At 42.2% G+C, this 14,906-nt stretch overlaps 1 non-coding gene across 1 annotated transcript; it reads right to left on the bottom strand.

Moving 5' to 3' along the window:
- Positions 1-4,616: 4,616 nt before the first annotated feature.
- Positions 4,617-4,735, bottom strand: LOC147901882 (U5 spliceosomal RNA). The gene has a single exon (XR_015541088.1). It is a non-coding gene; the product is annotated as a U5 spliceosomal RNA (small nuclear RNA).
- Between the last annotated feature and the right edge of the window lie 10,171 nt (positions 4,736-14,906).

Here is a 14,906-nt window from a genome sequence, read left to right as displayed (position 1 = left end):
AATACCGTTCACAGCAACCTTAGGTAAATAATGGCCAAAAGCACTTACATGAGGCAATCAGAGGATTGCCTATAGGGTCTATTCTTTCCATACTAACCCATGATGTGCAACTATTGAAGATCTATACCATTCACAGCAACCTTAGGTAACTAATGGCAAAAAGCAAATAGCATATGTCAAACCAACCATGTGGTGGAGCTTGAAATGGCATAAAAAAGGTGTCTAGCAACAGAATACGACTCAAAATGCACCGATCGATATCTCTAGATGTGTATAGCTACATGCAGCCATTGATCCATACAAGCTACTTAACTCTCCTCAGCATCATGCCAGGCTGTGTCATTAGAGATATCTGCACGATAGTCCGAGGCCTCCTTGAAATTTCCATTCTTGCATATTGCTCTCTATGGCAATGAACACCCAAACTTAAGCCTTAGCTTTGACTTTATCCTCTTGATTCAAGACTGGAGGGCCAACCACAGCAAGCTTCATAACGAAGCAGGTTATAAAGCACGGCCAAAAGCTAGCAGAGCAGTTTGTTCTTGCCAAGGCCAAGTGGTGTGGAAAATAAAGATGCTAGGCCGGTTAGTCACCTATAATCCAGCATGGGAGGAATTCTGGAGACAATCCCTCACTGCCTATGTCGCACAGCTGATGTGGTTGGCTTCCCTCAGGATTGTGGCTAGTACACAGAGGATGATGAGGGATTTCACTTGGGGGATAGTAGCCTCACAAAGGGAGGACACGCCTTAGTTGCCATTTGGCAAGACATCATTTTTACTTTGCGTGCCCATTTGGGAGCCCAGTACTCCAGGTTCGGTGAGGCTAAAAGGTGGAAGCGTTTCTGCAAGGCCTGGCCTGCACTAATCATTTACACCCTTTTCGCGAGGGGTATTCACTGGATGTATAGACCACCACCGTGGTTGCTAGTTCCTGTTCGGAATCTCTCTAGGCATTGAGCTGTTGGATAGGTCACCTCCCCATCTGTAAGCCCCCAAATGAGGAGAGTGTGGGGGAGGGAGACCTAGGGCAGGATATGCCCAAAGAAGAGAGAGAGAGAGGGGGCTGCCACATGGGCAGCACCTCACAAGAGATGAAGGCTGCAACAGTTGGCGCCAGAGACAGTGCAGAAGGCACGGCATCCAAGGGATGGAACGGGCCCGCAAAAGGGCAGATCTGCAGCAGCAGGTAAGAACAGGTCTATTGGCAGGTGAAAGGCCTGCAGCAGGGCTTGGCAGCAGCACAGCAGATTGCAAGGAAAGGGAGGGGCTGCAGTAGGCAGCACCCTGCCCTTATATACGGCCAAGGAGCTGGCTGGTTGGCCAGCCTGGTTGGTCATAAGACCCAGCACACAGCCCCAAAATAGGGGGGCATGGAGGGGGCCAGCCAGTGGGCTGGCACACACAACAAAGGGGGGGCTGGGCCCCCACTTATAGGCAGTTTTGAGGGCCTGCCCCAGTCGGCTATGGGACAGATTGAGTCGGCCATTTAGGGGTTGCCAGTCGGCTGTTATGAGGGCCCTAGATGCCTATATAATGAGCCCATTGCAGGGCATTACTTCATCCAGCAGGTCGGCCATCAGAGGAGTAGATAGAAGCACCTTACCCTCATCCTTTGGCCTACAACTAGGAGGTAAAGGGGTGCTGGAGGTGGTGCTGCAGCCTTACCTCAAGGCTGAGCCCTAGGCTGCCTACCAAGGTAGCAGGGCACTGAGATCTGGACAGAGAGTCTACACACGCTCGAGGTGGAGCACACTGGCTCAAGTTCTAGAGATATCCGGCAGATAGTAGAAGTACGAGGTGGTAAGATCAAAGGACCATGCTCTGGTGGGACTTTGGATCTCTCTCTTTTGTATTGTGTCCATAGCTTTGTACGGAAATATATTCTCTTGGTAGCTTCTATATCTAGCTGGATCATTATCTATTTATCAGTCTGCACATCTATTTGAAGCACCTAAGTTAAGAAGTTGGTGATTTCAGTCACCACACACTGTGTGAGCTTTTGGGCCAGTCTATCAGTCTTCCGCTGTGCGCACCCTATGTTGGTCGATTTTTAACATGAGCCGGATATCCGGAAAGAGGTAGGTTGTCCTAAAGCTGGCAACCTGTTCTCTTTTGTATTTACCATCTACCACTCCTTTTGGTAGCTGTTTTGTATGGTGTTTTCAAGCATTAATAGAAGTTCCTTTTTCTCTGGAAAATAAAAAGATTGTATGATGGAGCAGATGTACCGCATGATGGTGGTGGATGTACGCCCAAGGGATTGACATCTGGCTCAACCATGGTGATGCTACTACTTTTCAGCTTGGTTTCTCCATGGAGAGACCAAGCATAGGCTTCGCAATGGGTGTAATGACTTGCACTAAAAAATCATCAGTTCTGGAGCTTCAGCGAGAGAGAGAAAGAGACCATGAGAGCGACTGGAGAGAGAGAAACGATTTTCAGCACCATGAGCTTGAGCCATCCCTTGATGATTTCCACGAGGATTGCGAGCCGTGAGCCATCCCGAATCAGCAGTAGCAAGTAAGTTTGTGTGTTTCACCTTGTCTTCCAACAGATGTGCCGCTCGTCTTGGCGGCTTCCCTGCTACTAACTAGATGCGCCACTCAACTAGGACGTCTCCAGGAGCATGAACCAGGCTGGGCTTCCATGTCTGGCCGAAATGATTTGCATTTGTGCTCCATTTTTTCCAGAGGTTTCTCTACTGCTATTGCAGTCTTAGTCCCTTCCCTCTCGTTAAGTTTGTTGTTGAACAATCATTAATTAAACGCAGTTCTACATGTGCTCTGTAGCATGAGTCAACAACAAGCAGGCTAGGAGGAAATCTCGCAAACAGAAAATTAGCCACTTAAACCACTTGGGATAAGTGGCTACATTTGGCTGAGTTCTGCTATCATAATACTAAGCATACCGATGAGCAGCTATGTATGGCTGCAAAGTTCATGTGCATTCCACAATTATTGATACAATTATTGCAAAGCTCATGTACATTTCATGTGCATGAGTGTTTGGAAGAGTGATCTCTGTCTAGGTCACTCATTAGCAACAGGGGTGTTTCTCTCACTCGTCAACAATCCCTTCCTGAAAATCTACTATGAATATACATGGAACCCGATTGAAAGAGTGGAGACTTAGGGTGGCCTACTTCAAGCAAAAAGCGGTTGAGAATTGAATGAGAGAACAATACTTCTCCATTTCAATGGGATTCGGTGGGCTTCATCAGTTGCCAAAGTCTCACGTACATCAGCACAGAATTATTGCAGGTGGCGCACATCATCTAGTGGTTGCGAGCTAGAGTTTATGTAGTCATGACAATTGCACATGAAATGTGCCAAGGCAAAGGCAATATCAATGGGTTCCTAGATCTGTGCATTCGTTCTCGATTCTTGCAGACGGTGGACCCACCCTTCTTCACCGAGCAAGCACTGAGCGAAAAGTTTGAAGAAGAAGTTCAAACGAACTTACAAAGGAAAGGAGCAGCTGAAAGCAGGCATCCGGAATCAGAAGAGGCCGCCGAAGATGCACAGATTATGAGAGAATGGCCTAGCCATGGCAGCATCACAAACCGCCGGCTGAGCTCAGACTTGGAAACCTCTGCTATATGGGAGCATCCAGCCCTGACTATCCTGCATCCTGTCCACCTAGCCCTTCCAGGTTGAAATCTTCACAGTCCACTAATTCAAAAGCATTACCTTGCATACCTTGGTCCCTTGTGCGTGGGAACGGGCTTCATGCCTCTCAGTCATGTTCCAGTCACCAGCAAGCAGCCAATGCTCTCCTTGGAGCCTGTCTTTAAGCTCATCCCACAACCAGGCTGTGTCATTAGAGGAATTTGGAGGATAGACCGAGGCCTCCTTGAAATTTCCATTCTTGGATAGTGCTCTCTACGGCAATGAACACCCAAACTGGAGCCTTAGCTTGTTGATTCAAGACCACAGCAAGCTTCATTGAGAAACCAAGCGTCCACACATCCAATAACGAAGCAGGTTATAAAGCAAGGCAAAAAGCTAGCACTGCCAAGGCCAAGTGGGGCGTGCCAGGCCGGTCAGTCACCTATAATAATGCAGCACGATGCATAGAACGTGCTTTAAGAAGCTGAATGAAGAAGATGGCCTGGCAGGTGCATGGCATATTCCAAACAGAGTAGAAGCAGTAGCGTTGGACCTGTGGATTGGGCTGTAGGGTAGGTGGGTATGAGGATGCACCAAAGCTGATTTGGACCTTGCCTTGCTGATAATGGTCTCGTAATCCAGGCAATGAGCGTTCGGTGCTAGGCTCGTTCTCCATTGCCTGTAGCACCATGCGAATTCAGGAAACCATAAAAGGAGACTCGGTTGAGCGGAGCAAACGATACCTACATTCTAAGAGAGTCAATAGGCGATGCTAGCATCACCCGATGAAAAATGGTAATAGCGAACAGAAATGCACCGGAGCAAACGATACCCACATTCTTGGGCAATGATAGAGTCACCCAAACCCAACCCGCTGCTGCAGTGTATGGAATCCCTGAGTCCACACTGTCAAAATCCGAGTCCGGAGAGGTCGCTGCCGCCTGAAATGAGAGGTCGCTGCCGCCTCGCTCGAGGCTCTCCATCTTAGCTGTTACTTTTGAGGAGCCCCCCTCACAGAGAGAGGAGCCGCACCAAAAATTCGGATACGCTGTTTTCTGTGCCGAGCACACGGTATTCTTTAGTAAAAGGCGAAAGAATAGTTCGCTCTGTTCTCAACACGCAGCTTCCATGTTGTCTGATGGGCCGTGTGTGAGTTTATATACGGCACCACAAAGTGAGTCTTTTCAAAATACCGTATATGGGATAGAGAAGCACGTGTCCCATGCATGCCTCTTGATGATCCAGATCACACTACTTCGATTGCATCCACTTTCACACCGGCTTGTATTTACGCATCTTAGGCGATTTTGTGCTCTACATGGTTGTTTTTTCTGGATAATCTGATATGTGTGCAATCCCACATAAATGTTCTCGTATATAAAACAACTTGACTGAGATAAAAACTGGGTCAAGCACTAGCTTGGATTCTAAAGTTATTCGGGCTTTGATTCTCCCAAAATTTAGCCTAGAAAATACATGGAGGAAGAGAAGGAAAAAGTGATATGCTTTGTAGTTTTGGGCTTACCCACTTGTTTGCATGAACCTTATTTTTAATGTTGTTCTTAATGCTTCAAGAATGACTCATTTAAAAAGGAAATTTCTTCATGTTAACTTGGCCAAGGCAAGAAGATGATAGAGTGCTCAATACATATTTAAACGAGCATTAAGTCAATGCACTCGATCTCAATAAAGATACATCAAAAAGTCACATGATCCGATGATGTGCTTAATTTCTCCTCCTCGTAATTAGTTTTGCATCTCTAATAGGGGGTCTTTGTTAGGCTTAGCATAATCATAATAACATATTTCTTAAATTTAGTGAAAAACATGGCCCCTAGATCCTTTATGTGGAGGGGTCCAACATCAAGGAAGACATCTAACTCCTCATCATCTCTAATCTTAATAAATCTTCTTTGGGATATGTTTATTAATCCATACAACATTATATGCACACACCTGCATACATACAGGTTCCGACTCAGCTGAAGTCTTTGATAGGCTTCTTCCAACTCCAAGTACTGGTCTAAGAGGGAAAGAATTGTTTCCTGGAACGGATTACTCTCTTGGGCCCCTGTTGCTGATTCCTGGGGATAATCCCATAGCCACAGACGCCACCTGGAGTGATCCTGCCCGTACAGAAACGGTATCATAAAACAGCTCCACCAGCTTGTAGATTTAATGTTGGTAAGAAGGTGTTCAAAACTAGGTCAAGCTGTGAATTTTTTGTTATGGTTTGTGATGGTTGAGCTACTCCACAATATCATGCTTGGTTATTGGATGATTAACTATGATCAAACGCTTCAGTTTTGAGTATGCGCCGCTCTACAACAAGTATTAGCTTGGATTCTAATGTTATACGGCCTTTGATTCTCCCAAATATTGAGCTAGGAAATACAGAGAGGAAGAGAAGGAAAAAGTCATCTGCGTTGTAGTTTTGGGCTTACCCACCTGTTTGCCCTACCTTTCATCAATCTTGCTAATTGAATCTTCATTTCTAGTCGAACCCTTTTCATGAGAGCTCATCAATTGTCTTTGAAATGTATCAATTGTTATGTTTTTAAAATGTACCACATACTAACACGCAACTTATTTTTATTGTTGTTCTTAATGCTTCAAGAATGACTAATTTAAAAAAGGGAATTTCTTCACATTAACTTGGCCAAGCCTCAGGATACTAAGAAGATGATAGAGTGCCATGTACGTATGCAAGTCTTGCTAATTGGGCACATCAACACATATCTAAAGGAGCATTAAGTCAATTCACTTAATCTTAATAAAGATAGATCAAAAAGTCATATGCTCCCATGATGTGCTTAATTTGTCCGTCTCCTCTTATTTACTATTGCATCTCTAACATTGAATCGATCTTAATCTCCACTGTAACTCTTATATTGATATCCATTCAAGAAGTGTTTCTCTACATGATTCAACTAGCCTCGTGGGATCTGCTTAAAGACTTCAACAAATTGGTGGATTTTTGGATTCTCATGGTCCAACCAATAGATTGGAGATGCACGTTGAGTTGTACTGAGCTCATCTCTCCAAGACTCTTTGTTATGGTTATTGGTAGGCAAACTACAAGGTTTACAAAGCCTACCTTATCTCACATATTGCAAGCCTACTTTGACTTGAATTTTGGGATGGGGGAAAAACCTTGAGATTCATGATTCAAATCTAACCCTTTCTTCTTTTAGTTCAAATCAGTAAAAGAATCAGGTCATGAAGATTTAGAATAATCTTTACGATAGGAGTTAAGGTTTGGTATAATCCTTAGGATAGGAGTTATGATCCTTCGTATAGCGGTTAAGATTTGGAATAATCCTTAGGATAGGAGTTGAGGGACATTTGGAAATTCCTAATGGGACCAAGAAGAAAAGTAGCCCAAACTAGAGCTAACAAACTGAACAATGTAGAAAAAGTCATAGTTGAACTTGATGATGAGGATCACATGGGAAATGCAACAAATTAGCTAAAGCTAATTGATGCAAGAATGACATTAAATGATTAATGCTATGCGGGCCAAGAAGTACCTGAAAGAGTGGTGGATAGGCACAATGGATAGATGAACCAATGAAAGCTTTGACTCATCAAAAGAAAGATCAAGTTTGAGGAAAGTCCCACTATTTAAGTAAATTGGATGGGGTCAAAGTGCAAATTGAGGCTTAAAAAGATCGATTTGTGTACTGGCACTACTAAATTATTGGTATAGAAAAGGGTTATCGGCCATTAGGTTAGAGGATCTAAAATAGCCTACACTTGAGCAACACCCTATCTACATTTCAAGCTCAAGAGCTAGATAAACCTCTCACCCTACAAGAATTGAAACATGTTTAAGGAAGATGTTAAGATCCTAGGGACTAATGGAATTTTTTCAAATCTTTTATGTACCAAAGCTATTGGCCCACTATTGGAGCTTGAGAATGAGAGCAAAGAATTGAGTTTCTTACAACTCCATATGAATTGTGGGGTGATAAAACTCATTTTAAAAGAAGATGTTGGGGTCTCCTAAAAAATTAGACACCTTTGGCTATGTTGAACTATTCTTATAAGCTTTTAAACAAAACCTTTGCTCTTAAGTTGAAGAATAAGGCATAGTTCTCGAATTGGGAGGAGTAAAAAGGAATGAGAGCAAAGAATTGAGTTTCTTACAACTCCATATGAATTGTGGGGTGATAAAACTCATTTTAAAAGAAGATGTTGGGGTCTCCTAAAAAATTAGACACCTTTGGCTATGTTGAACTATTCTTATAAGCTTTTAAACAAAACCTTTGCTCTTAAGTTGAAGAATAAGGCATAGTTCTCGAATTGGGAGGAGTAAAAAGGATTCATTGACTGGAGAGGTATATTAGATGCAATAATTAACATGTGAAATGGAGTTAAGTATGCGAAGTAAACAAATCAATATATTATTTTATCAAGGTTGACTTTGAGGAAGCCTATTACAATATTTTCATTAGCATCCATTTTGCCCCTTCATCGCACTTCATATTTTGCTCGCTCCTTCATCATTTGCCTTTGGTTGGCCTTTGCTTCGCAATCTTTGACCTTCATTTAGTGTTTGTCCTTTCTTTGCTTTTGGTCTTTGGCCTTCATCCTTTGGTGTTGGCATCTAAATCTCTTCGGTGTTAACATTTATTCACCCCCCTTTTACGATCATCCACGTCCTCATTTACCTCGTTTGGTGTACTCTTTTCCATGACCCTTTGGTTGTGAAGTCACCTTTTGTAAATTTCCTATATGCCAACCTTATTTCAGTCTCATGCATGCTAGGTGTGTCATAATGGTGCTTCTAGGCATCATATTTTGTTTGGATATCACATCCCTTGAAGTCCATAGGTTCTTCATGTCCATTGTGTTGTGTGAAGTCATGATGATGAATTGATTGTAGTGGTAGGTGAATTATATTCGGTTTTGGTGACCAAAAGGTGCGATTCGTGTGATTTTGTGCTTCATGGGTGCATACGCTATAACCTTTATTGGATGCAATATGTACATTGAAGATGAAGGCAAGGAGCCCTTTTGCCATTTTGCTCTTAGACCACCAAAACTCTTACCTACTATACTTATGACTAACTATAGCTTGCTTCTCTGCCGTTGACATGGATCTCATGGATAGTTGTAAATAGGCACTTCATCTTCATCACTTGGGAGCTCCTTTTCCTTCATAGAGGTTTGTGGCACCGAATTGCAGCTCTACTCTTTTCATTTGGAGGACCAGTCATTTGTGTTTTGCTCTCTGCTAGGTTACATTTGTCTTTCATCAACTCTGTAGTTGGCATACCTTTGTTCGAAATGGATGTAGCAAGAATTGTTAAATAGTACACAAATGATCAGAATAAGCTTGCTGATTCAAAACCAACTGTGCAATGTGACTAGGTAGACAGTGTCAAACAGAAGTCAGATACACTTCTTAACAAGTCAGACAACCAGCTAACAAAAGAGTTAGAGAGTGATGATGACTCATTAGAGGAAGAATCAAAAAACACAAATTCAAGCTGTTATTCAAGCTAAAAAAGTTTTTGAAGAACACATGACCCGAAGTGCTTGTGTTAAAGAGGATGATTTGTAGCATATGAATCTTGGAGAACAAAATAATCCAAAGATGGTGCTTGTTAGTATGGAACTTCAAGAGCCATTTAAGGGGCATTTGAAGAAGTTATTGATAGAATTTAAAGACATATTTGCATGGCACTATACTAACATAAAAGGAGTACATCCTTCATGAGAAAGGTCCAATATGTGATCGCCACTAAGCCTAGTGCACACAAGATCAGCAGAAGAACTAAGGAGGCTCAAAGCACACTAAATAAGACATGAGAGGGAGATAGCAAATCTATATCTATTGCAATTTGTTTTCAATAATACATGATAGGCCTCTTATATAGAGAGTGCCCTTTGAATAGTTAACACTTGTGTGATCCTCTCATCCACATCTCTCCTTGTGGATATCCTCAATCCACATCTCCACATCATGTAGTCCACATCTTAGGGTGGCTACTTTAATACATTCCTTATCACATACCTTTGCCCTTTAATCTATGTGCTCATGGTACCATATCTCAACACCTCCCCTTGGTGCCATGATCCTTTGGCTACTACAAGGTGGTCAGATGTGAGTTATTGCTACTTAAGGTGGTCAAGTGTGGTTTTTACATGTCAATACCTCCCTTGGGTGCTTTCATAGCTACTCTCAGGTGGTCAGGCTTGATTTACAAAACATATGGGCTGAAGGTGGAAAGGATTTTACTTTTAAATGTTTCATGTCGATGGCGTTCGCTTCATAGCTTGATGCATGATGCTTTGTTCTTCCATGTGCCTTAATGCTTTATGTGTGGATGCCATGCTTCGTGCTATGGTCATCTCATGCACTTGTGCTTTTGGCATACTTATGACAACGATGTGTGCATTCATGCTTTGATTTGTCATTTGTTGCAAAGGTCTTACCAATTGATTTCTTTCAATATTGGCAGTGTCTAATTGCATACAATGATTCTGACTTGATAGAACGTAGAGCTTGAAAAGACGATGACTTTTCCTTTTTGGAGCGTGCACAAATTCTTCCTAAATTTCAAGTTATGCCTTGTCGAACTTTCTGTGAAGAAGAGAAGGCCTTTGCTAATGTGGCACAGGGATTCACATGTAGAATTCAAACTGTGCTTGGCAGGGGCTATGTGCTTAGGTGGCACTTGGTGATGTGGCAGTTAACCTAAACTTAACTATAGTTAAAATTCTTATTCTCCATGTGTCCTTATCCTCTCCACACCTAGGGTCAAATGAACTTAACCAAGGTTAACCTACTATCCTGGGTCAAATTCTATCTGCCACGTGTCTCAAGAGTAGACCTTAGAGAACATGTGAGTTTCATGGCAATGGAAATGAAGCTACTGTACGTGGATGGCATCGTTGTTTGTTGGAGAGAGGCTCCCATGAGGCTGTTTGTAGAGCATAGGCTTGCTCTTGCCTTGCTTGTGGAGTCTCAGGTTGTGAATAGTTCCTTGCTAGAGGAGCTACTCTGAAGGTTGACGCGGTTCGATGGAGTCTGCTGCACAGGTGGTTGGCGATGTGTGAAGGGCTGGTCGTTGGTGATGCTTCTAGGTCATAAATGCTGCGAGTGGCTGCTTTTTGGCTCTTTGGAGGAGCCTTTGGACCTTGTTGGGTGTTCATATATAATAGTTGCGTGGGCGCTAGAGCTATTGATTGCACATTTCAAGGAGGCCCGTTGGCTACTGCTGGAGTCAAGTCTAGAAGCTTGTGGGCTACGGAAGAGCTGAGGCGATGGTTGCTGGTAGGAGCTCGGCTCTGGAGATGGACGTTGATGCAGATGCTCGCTGGTACAAGTAGCTATGGCATGTTTGACACCGGTGCCCGATCAAAGGTGCAAGTGAGTCGAGCCATTCACTGGCAATGGCATAGTAGACATTGAAGAGGCTACAGACCCGGAGCGGTTGGAGGCTTGTTGGAGGCCAGCTCGTTGGTAGTGCCGGCTGTGGAGTCGCTGGTCGAGCTGAGAGGCTACTGGCATTAGTCACCTCTCCTGAGCTCTACTTAAGTCGCCACTCAATGGAGGTACTTGCTGGCCTTGTATGCCTATTGCAGGCTACTGAAGGTCTCTTGAGAGTGTTGCCAAACGCTGGCTGAGTGAAGGCCATCAGAGTACTTGGAGTCGTGACTGAGTCGAGGCAATGCAGAAGATAAGGCTGCTAGGAGCTAGAGCCTCACATGACTTTTGGAGCCTTTGATGGAGAGTTCCCTTGGTAAGAGGCAATTGAAGGAGGCTATTCAGAGGCGCGTAGACTTGCAAGTCTTCATTTGTAGAGAAACATCTTTGTAAAAACACCTTTTGCAACAACACCTTCTTCATAGCATCATCAATCTTGAAATGTCTTCCATGGACATAGTTTCACACATAAGAACTCTCCCTAAAGGTACTATGGGTGTGCCAAATTTTATTTCTCTATACACAAAGCATGGGAAAGAAAACACTCACTAATCTACCTAGGCTTGTGGAGCACCTAAGCTCTGATACCATGAGAAAGGTCCAATATATGATCGCCACTAAGCCTAGTGCACACAAGATCAGCAAAAGAACTAAGGAGGCTCAAAGCACACTAAATAAGACATGAGAGGGAGATAGTAAATCTATATCTATTGCAATGTGTTTTCAACAATACATGATAGGCCTCTTATATAGATAGTGCCCTTTGAATAGTCAACACTTGTGTGATCCTCTCATCCACATCTCTCCTTGTGGATATCCTCAATCCACATCTCCACATCATGTAGTCCACATCTTAGGGTGGCTACTTTAATACATTCCTTATCACATACCTTCGCCCTTTAATCTATGTGCTCATGGCACCATATCTCAACACTTCATTTTGTCAACATAGAATAAATCTCAAACTGGATGCAGTTCCAAATGTCCAATGGAGATATAGGATGAATCCCAACTATGCAAAGCAAGTGAAAGAAGAGTTGGAGAAGCTCATGCAAGTGGGGTTTATCTATCCCTTGGATCACGTTAGTTGGTTATCTCCCATTGTAATAGTTCCTAAGAAAAATGGAAAGCTGCACAGTGCGGACTTGTGTTGATCATAGAAAGTTAAATGCAGCTACCATTATTGATCCTTTTCCATTACCTTTCTATGACACTATGTTAGATGCTATTGCAAGTCATGAAATATATAGTTTTCTTGATGAACTTTGGCTTAAAGAATGCTCCACCAACCTTCCAAAAGTGGATTCAAGAAGTATTTGCAGAGTATCTTACCTCTTTTATGAGGGTTTTTCTTTGATGATTTCTTAGTTTTTGGCCATGCAGACCAACTCAATATGTATCATGTCACCACCCTTGTCCAAAATCTAGGGTATGCGAGGAAAAGGTCCTTTTTGAATATGGATGTATTTCTTGTAAAAAATTCAAATATGCAAGGGAAAAATATGAAAATATCATGTCCCCCCTATCACAAAATATATGGTATATACCTTGAAAATAATGCAAGATTTTAACATTTGTACATATTTTTCATAATGTGTGATGCTCAAGGGGGGGGGTCTTTTGGATGAGGGGAGGAGTAAAACAAAAAATACACTAAAATATGAAAACCTCTCTTAGTTGAAATTAATGTGATTTTTTCATGTGTTACCTAAATTTCAAGGCATAAAGACATATTTAAAGCTCTTTTGGTGTAGAACAGAACCATGCTAATTTGACTAATTTGTACTCATAGCATATTGTTAAATTCATCTCATACTCAAGATTTTGATAGGTATTCTTAAAAAGGGAGTTGGCACCCCAGGGTTTTTGGTAAGAGGAATGAGCATCTTGACCAGCTCAGATTATCCTTTGAGAATTATCAGCTGGCACGGTAGAGCCTTAATCTAGCAAAGTGTACATTTGCTATCAAAAGGGGAGTGCTACTGAGGCATATTGTTTTAGAGGATAGTATGGAAACTGACCCTAGAAAGATATATGTGATATAACAAGCTTTGCCTCCAAAGAATGTAAAGCAATTATCTAGGTTTATAGGTCAAGTTAAAGGGCACAATCAATTTTTGAGGTATCTTTCTAAGGTTTGCTCTACGTTCACAAAGTTAACATGAGAATCGAGGAAGTATGTGTGAGCAGCAAGCTTTTGATGTTCTTAATAAGAAAATGTTGGTAATAGCTCCAATTCTCTAGCCTCTAGATTGGTCCTTACCTTGTGATGTATTCTCTAGCCTCCAGATTTGTCCTTACCTTTTAATGTATTTGTGGGTGCATTGGATGGAGCAGTTCTAATGCAACAAAAACATAAGAAATGGTTCCAACCTGTCTCCTATGCTAATAGAGTCCTATCAAAAGTAGGAAAGAACTATGGTGTCACTAAAAGGGAGGCATTGGGAATGGTTTATGCTTTGCAGAAATTCATGCATCCTCGTTGGAAACAAGGTGGTATTTCATGAAGACCACCAAGCATTGATTTATTTGGTAAGTAAGCCCCAACTAATTGGTAGGCTTGCGAGATGGATGCTTCTTTTACAAGAGTTTGATTACACAGTGATCCATACACCTAGAAAACAACATTTAGTTGTAGATTATTTGAGTAGACTGACTTTCGGCGAAGATCCGACTAGCATTCCAAATCAGTTACCTGATGTAGAACTCTTTATGGTTCAGCTTAAAGATCTTACAGCCTGGTATGATAACATGTTTTTTTTCCTCACGAATGGTTTAATTCTTGACTCATTGACTAGACACCAAAGAAAGAAACTTGTCTTACAAAGCAAGCCTTTCTTGGTAATTGCTAGTGTTCTTTATCACCGGGGAATCGATCAGGTGATTAGAAGATGTGAACAAAGTCATGAGTAAGAAGCAGTGCTGGCAGAGGCTCATGGAGGATTTGCCAAAGGACATTTCTTAGAAGAGATAATAGGAAGGAAATTATGCAAGCCAGTCTTTGGTGGCCCACAGTCTTGAAGGATGCTCACCAATATGCAAAGGCCTATTTGCCTTGCCAAAGAGATGATCGACCCTTGGATGCTGATAGAATGCCACATCAGCCTATTCTTCCTTTAGCCCCATTTCAAAAATGGGTATTGGACTTTGTAGGCCCCATTAAACCACCTGCAAAATATAGTGGTAACCCAGTATATCCTTGTGGCAACTAACTATTACACAAAATGGGTGAGGCATTGGCACTTAAGGACAATAAGTCTAAGAGTGTAGCATGGCTCCTTTATCACAACATTGTAGTGAGATTGGGGTACCCATTGAGATTGTTTCTGATTGGGGTTCAGATTTCATTAATAAGACAATCAAAATATTAACTAAGATACATATGGTACTACATAAGAAATCAACAGCCTATTATCCACAAGGGAATGGTCAGGCTGAAAGCTCCAATAAAATCATGAAGAAGATTTTCAGGAGAGTAATAGTAGATAATCCAAGTGATTGGGATCAAAAATTGGATTTAATGTTATGGGCCCTAGGAACAGCTTACAAGGTCACTACAGGTATGACCCCTTTCCGACTGGTTTATGGGTGTGAGGCTATTGTACCTATGGAGTTTATTACATGTAGTCTCAAGGTAGCTATAGAGCACCTTCAAGGATTCAATTAAGTATAGCCTTGAGCAATTGCTAAATTAGTAGATGAAGACAGGGTGTTGGGTTCATACACCTCTGACATAATTCAAAAGCGAAGGAGAGCTTGGATTAACCAAAATATTAAATTGAAGTTGTTCAGGAAGGGAGACTTAGTTCTCATGTTCAATACAAAATTGACGAAAATGCCAAGAAAGTTTTAGTTGAG

The sequence above is a fragment of the Dipteris shenzhenensis genome, chromosome 5, assembly GCF_047967505.1.
Source record: "Dipteris shenzhenensis isolate YYH24624 ecotype China chromosome 5, Dip_SZ_1.0, whole genome shotgun sequence".
In the NCBI taxonomy this organism is placed as follows: domain Eukaryota; kingdom Viridiplantae; phylum Streptophyta; class Polypodiopsida; order Gleicheniales; family Dipteridaceae; genus Dipteris; species Dipteris shenzhenensis.
Note: the sequence above shows the minus strand (reverse complement) of the source record. Positions and strands in the feature narration are given on the sequence as shown.